The sequence below is a fragment of the Lathyrus oleraceus genome, chromosome 1 (genome assembly GCF_024323335.1).
Source record: "Lathyrus oleraceus cultivar Zhongwan6 chromosome 1, CAAS_Psat_ZW6_1.0, whole genome shotgun sequence".
NCBI classification, from domain to species: domain Eukaryota; kingdom Viridiplantae; phylum Streptophyta; class Magnoliopsida; order Fabales; family Fabaceae; genus Lathyrus; species Lathyrus oleraceus.
Window position 1 is genome coordinate 246,757,253 of NC_066579.1, and position 6,574 is coordinate 246,763,826.

The following is a 6,574-nucleotide window of genomic DNA, read 5'->3' on the forward strand; positions in this document are numbered from 1 at the left end:
ATTAATTTTAGAATTTTTAATTGTGTTTAGATATTAAATCTATTAGTCCATGTACATAAGCCATTCCAATAATAAATCCATTAAAATTCCTTAAAGCCCGCATATCAGCCCATTTCAATTACCATATCCAAATGTCCATTACATCCAAATATCCATTATCCATATCCAAATCAAGACAAAAATGAAATGCATTGTCAAGCAAATTACAGCAAGCCAAAATGCATTGCAGCAAACCAAAACAGTACAAATTGAAATGCAACTGCAAAATAGAAACGACAGTGCAACATACTAATTGAAACACAAGTGCATAACAAAAACGCCTATGCAAGTCAAAACGCAAGCCATGGCAGCATGAAGCACAAACATAAACATCAGTACGCAAATGAAACGCATCAGCAAAACACAAGGCAAAATGAACGTGACCAAAACGCAGAATTGCAAGCAGAAGCAATCAAAACGGAATCAAAAATTCAAAACTCACATCCAAAGATTCAATTATACACAACTATAAATACAAGAAGGAATTGAGAGAAGTTTTTCTTCTTCAATCTTCCAAAAAAGAGACCTGCAGAATCTTCAACTTCTTCTTCTTCTTCCAGCACCGCAATGCCTGCACATACGAACCAATTCAGTACATCAACTCCATATCAAACCTCACCAATCTTCACACAACTCAGAGCAACGCAAAAGAATACACAATGACGAAGAACCATTCAAACATAAGCAATAAGAAGAAGATTGAGATACTTGAGTTGAATTCGACGTCGCCGACGAATCCGCCGCCTTCGCCATCGCAAGTGAGAACCTCGTCTCTCCGTGCTAATCAATCCTTATGTTGCAGTGTGAATCATGGTTTAGTACACTTCCATTTTCCATTTCGATCCATCGTGAGAATCGAACGTTAGCACTTTGTTTTGGTTAAGTGAAGGAGGTTGTTTTTGGTTCCGTTTAGGAGAGACAGAAGCAGAGATGGCGTGTGAGGTGCTTCACCGTGTAAGTGCCTCAATCGGTGCTGGAGCCAGCACGACCGACGTCTTCTATCTTTTCCTCCCTCTGCGTTGCTAAGCATGAAGAGGTGAGAAAGATGAGGACCTTTTGTCCTTATCATTTCACCCTTGGGCCTCCAACTATAGCCCAAATGAATCTATTCTGGACTGCACTCCCTCCTTGGCCGAATCCCCCACCCCCTCGGTTAGGCCTTCCCTTCTCCATACTCCCAAGGCTTATTCTGCCTATTTTTGGAGTTCATTTCTCTTTTTATTTTTTGTGGTATTTGTTAATTCAGTTATGGTTTAGATTTAATTTTAGGATTAATTAGTAAAATTTTAGAATTGGTTTAGATTAATCTTAGGATTAGTTAGTTTAATTAGGATATTTTAACTTAATTTAGAATTAGTTTTGAATTGATTTTTTGATATTATTTTAGATAATATTTTAGATATTGATTTTTAGAGTTAATTTTAGAATTGTTTTTGAATATTAGTCTAGATATAATTTTGAATATTGATTTTTGAATATTATTTTTTAAATTGATTTTGATATTTTAGAATTGATTTTTGAATACTTTTTAGATATTGTTTTGATATATTTTTAGAGATTTATGTCTTTGGTTTAATTTTGGTAATTAGAATATTTGATGTTTATTTGTTAATTCTCTTATATTCTTTTGATTTCGATTAATTCTAACTTCTAATTTCTAACATCCAATTCCCAACATTTACATTTTCGCATTCTAATTCCTAACATTTACATTACTCACCTAACTTCTAACATTTAAATTCGTGCAATTTATTTCGTTATCTTTGTATCATAATACTCATTCATCATTGTCATTCTTCACCTTCATCTTGATATTCAACATAAAATGAATAAAAACATGATAAAAAAGGGAAAAGGCATAAAAACGACTTGATTCATATTCATTAAGACCTAACCATGGACATATGGACTATGGAGACTTAGAGGACTCTCTTAAGACCCTTGCATTGGACCTTGGACAATTGATTGACCTAAGAACAATTTGGAGCATATTGGACTTTGTAATCTTTCATTACAAGGGAGAACTCATGGCATCACCCTCAAAGAAGAAAGGGAGTCATGTTTTGTAATATCATTATGCACTCTTTAGCTTAGGACACAATCCACACACAAGGTTTTCTCTTGGGCTACCTTATAATGAGACCCTTTACTTCTCGCACAAATCCCTTGTATTTTTCATGTATCCCTCTCCCACTTTGATGTACTTTTTACTTGCTTTCCTTTGTTTTGTTATTGCTTGTTAGCTAACCTTAGAACATAGGACCGTCACTATTTCATGATCAATAAACAAATCCTTGATCCAACGTCAAGAGGTATTTTCTCAAATCAAATTCAAAAACATAATAAAATGCGATTAGGAATGTACGCCACAAGCCTTAAGTGGTAGAGAAGGGATGAGAATGGAGCTTTCTTACACTCGTTCTGAGTATTTTGAACATAAGATGCTTGGCTTGGTAGTTCGAGGTATTCACCTTTACCCATAGTCTTTAGTGCAATCCGAAGTCAAGAACACTTTTTCTTCAAAATATAAAAACAACATCCACTCACCAAACCTTTTGTTTGAGCCTTAGGGCATCACTTTGAAAACCCCCTTTCAAGGTATAAAATCAACAAAACAAACAAACATTTTGTACCTACGAACTATGGGGCTCTGATTTCTCACTTCGATAAGTCAGCATACGTAGGCACGAGGACCCAAATCCTTGGAGAGAACACTAATAAAAAAAGCATCTCCAAGTAAGACCCCAATTTTGACCCTAATATCCCTCATGCAATCTCATCATATGCATTAGCATTGGGATCATACCTTGGCATCCTCCTTACCCCTCTTTCATTGGGTTTGTTTTAGGAGAGATCACCAAGCACTATATGATTGTATCATACTTGTATATTATCATTTTTACTAACCAAAATACCAAGAATATGTCTTTGCATTTTCCTAACTCTTTTGTAGTTAAGGCATGATTACCATTGATCTATCAAGTTCACATCTAGGGTTTTAGACCCTTAATGCTAGGAGCTCAACCAAGGAATGATCCACAAAGGTTCTAGGCATCATATATGAATCCCCATGATCTCTACATGTTATTTTGATCAAGCATTCTTCAAGAGTTTGGATTTGATTTGTCTTTGAAACCCTAGTTCATCTGGGTATCTTGAGTAACTTCTTAAACAAGCTTCTTCACCAATTGATCAAATTTCTCAAGGGATACTTCAAATTTAACCATATTATGCATATATGATTTACCATGAGCCTAAAAAGTCAAGATAATTGCAAGTTAGCAAGTTGGTTGATGGTGGTTGACCAGATGAATTCATCTGATCAAAACAGGGTCCCCCTAGACCCTATCTCCTACAATTTTCAACATATGAAAATGATTACAAGAGAAACATTACTCTAAATAACATTAAAAACAACTTTCATGTTGTGGTACAGAGCTAATTTTTCTTGGAAAGTCATTTTCTATGTTGAAACATTATAGGTCATTTTGTCTAAACCCTAATTTGAAAGTCAACTTCCCAAGGTCATAACTTGCTCAATTTTTATGAGATGAAAGATTTCCAAGTTTCACAACCAAATTCAAGGTGTCTAATTCAACTTTTATGTTTGGAGTGAGAGCTAAATCAACTTTTATGAGCATGTGATATGAGGATACATTATAGGTCATTTTGGACCAATACCATTGAACAAGTGATTTTCATCAACTTCAAAAATGCATAACTCACTCATCCTAAATTCAAATGATGTGAAATTTGTGACCATTTTTAAGGTTTTTTAAATAGCTACAACTTTGATGAATGCACTTTTCCCATTTGGAGCTCACATAAGAAGTTAAGCAAGGTGGAATAATTGAATATGTAGCTTGACACTTAGAAAATATTTTGACATGTTAACATTTTCAAACTTCCACCTCAAAATTCACCATGATACAAGTTCCAAATGGAAAAGTGTTCAACATAATAGTTGTTCCTCTTGATCTAAGCTTTCCAAAGAGTCCTAATTCATTCATTTTGGATAAAGTTTGATAGGTTTGCGCATGGTGTAAACATACCTATATCAGTTGGCAAAATCAAAGCTTCAAATGTTCAAACAACTTTGCCTTGCCATTCAAGCTTCATGTAACCTCATTTCAGTTGATTATGGACCTAAATGGATTGCTTCATTCGCCTGCACACACCCATGCAAGCATGTGCATTGCATTACCAAAATTGGAGAATTTTTCAAGTGTGCAAATAACACTTCTCATGGCTATAAATAGAGGTCCCCTACATCGAATCAAAGGACCTTGCGCGCTAGCTTTGCCCCTAATCTTCCAAACCCTCTCAATTCAAAGGAAAACCTTAGAAATTTCAACTAAAATTTGAGTATGAATCTCACTGTTTGGAGATATAAAAACTCCAGGATCCGAAGCTTTGCATTACTCTTAAGCCACTTCCACAAGCTCCATAAGCAAGATCAAGCACGGATTGAAGCAAGAGAGATCCAGTTCTGCACAACATTGAAGGTATTTTTCTAGATTTTTCTTTTCTTCGATTCTCTCTCAATTCTCATCAATTCTCTTGGATCCTTGGTTGTCTGAAGTCCTACCAATGTAGGCAAGAAGATTGAGTTGCTTTGAGATCAAATCGAAGCAACTCAGTTGGCACACCTCAAAATTCAACTCCACGTATCTCTCTATATATTTGGAGTTAGTTAAAATTGAGGTGATATTCGTGATCTACGCCATTTCATCTTTAAGATCATGTCCTCTTTCTTCATTTATGATGTGGTGATGATTTAACCAGTCCGGTCAGGGTCATCGGAGAAGATGGTCGGCCTTTGGCTCCGGCGATGTGCTGGAAGTGTTCAGAGCCATTAGATGAGTTTGAAATGTTTTAATCATGAGCGTACATTGTGATTACCAGGCGTGTGAACGTTTGACTCAAGCGTACCATGGAATGCACGCTCTCCACCACTTGATTTACCACCTCAATTAATGAGGCAGATCAAGTGGTCCACGTTTTTTTGATTATCCGATTTTTATTTTTATTCCTTTAATTTTCATTAATTACTTTTAATTTTAATATTGATCTTAAAAATATGAGAGTTTCACCAAAAAAATTTAAATAAAATCCTCTTTCATTTTCTAAATTAAAATAATTTTATGGATCATTATTAATATTTTTCATGATTTAATTAATTTTGTGAAAATTTTTAATTGGTTAAAAACACTTTTAAGTTTCCAAAAATGCTAAAAAAAATTCTCCAAGGTCCTTTGACCTTGTTTGACCTATGATAAATCTCATGGCTATTTCTTTGGTGTTTTGATGAGGTCTTAGGAAATTGACCAACCGTATTTTATTTAATGCATTATTTTTACTATTTTTAATTGATTAAATGTCAAATTAATTGTGTAGAGCCATTTTAATTGACTTTGTAAGTTTGACTTGTGTTGTTGGACCTCGGTCAAGGTTGATTTGACTTTGTTAGTTTAAGATCGTTGGATTTAGGGGATTGATGGAATGTACATTCCATCTCCCAAAATGAATGAATGATCTTAACTTGGTAAAAGTCCTCCTTTGTCCAATTTGAGTTTGATCCATTTCCCCTCCTTCTTCATCTCATTCCCCTTCTTTATGAATTCATGTCATGGACCGATGATATCTCAATATCCTAAGGCTAGTTGATTGCAAAATCAACATAAGTATGGATGAGATTAGATCCCCCCACTTTGCATATTCTTTTTGTGTGTGGTATGTTTCATGAGCATAGTTCATTATACTATGTCTCTAACATGCATTAACACCAAAATTCTATTGCCCGACCTTAAATAGTTGTGACTTCTACATAAATCCAATTACGATTGCTTAACATAGCGCTAAATTTTGACACAAAGGCATATCATTCTAGTTAGTGAGATTGTAAGTCTCCCCTCTTTCATGGTATTGTTTGGAAACTTGGCCTTTTTCCTTCCTTTGGAAGATGTCTTGGTTCAAGGATCCATGCTTGTGATAAGTGGGTTGAGTGTTCTCCAAATAATGACTTAAACAAAAAAAAAAGCAAAGAAAAAGCAATACTAACTTCTAACTTATTAACAACTAACATTTAATTTCAAGTCCTTTATTTTAATGCACTTTATTTTTGAGCTTTATTCATTTTCCATTATTCATACCATTCTAATTGTTTATGTTAATGTCATTTTCATTTTATCTACTTTGACCATATTGTGTGATATATTTTGTTTTGTGTATATTATGTTTGTTTGTGTGGTCTTTGACCATTAATGTACATAATAAGAACAAAAAACCCTAAAAAATATCTTGTGTGGACTGTTGGTTTGATCTGAGATAATTTGACTTAGAATTTAGGCAACATTCCCTATGCAAAGGACTTGGCCAATGCCAACTTTCATGTAACCAAGTGCTTGTGATTTGAAACTTCATCTGATACATCATTGAAGATCCATTTGAGTTCATCTGCAACATGATCATTGTGAAGCTGTTATTTTGAACCTGTGATTTGTGCCATCTTGGAATTCATCTGCTACATGGGAAT

General features: G+C 34.5%; 1 long non-coding RNA gene across 1 annotated transcript; it reads right to left on the reverse strand.

Moving 5' to 3' along the window:
* Positions 1-419: 419 nt before the first annotated feature.
* LOC127129623 (uncharacterized) lies at positions 420-1,172 on the reverse strand. The gene is made up of 2 exons (XR_007806369.1): positions 748-1,172; positions 420-610 (listed from the first exon to the last, which is right to left on the reverse strand). It is a non-coding gene; the product is annotated as an uncharacterized LOC127129623 (long non-coding RNA).
* Positions 1,173-6,574: the final 5,402 nt, after the last annotated feature.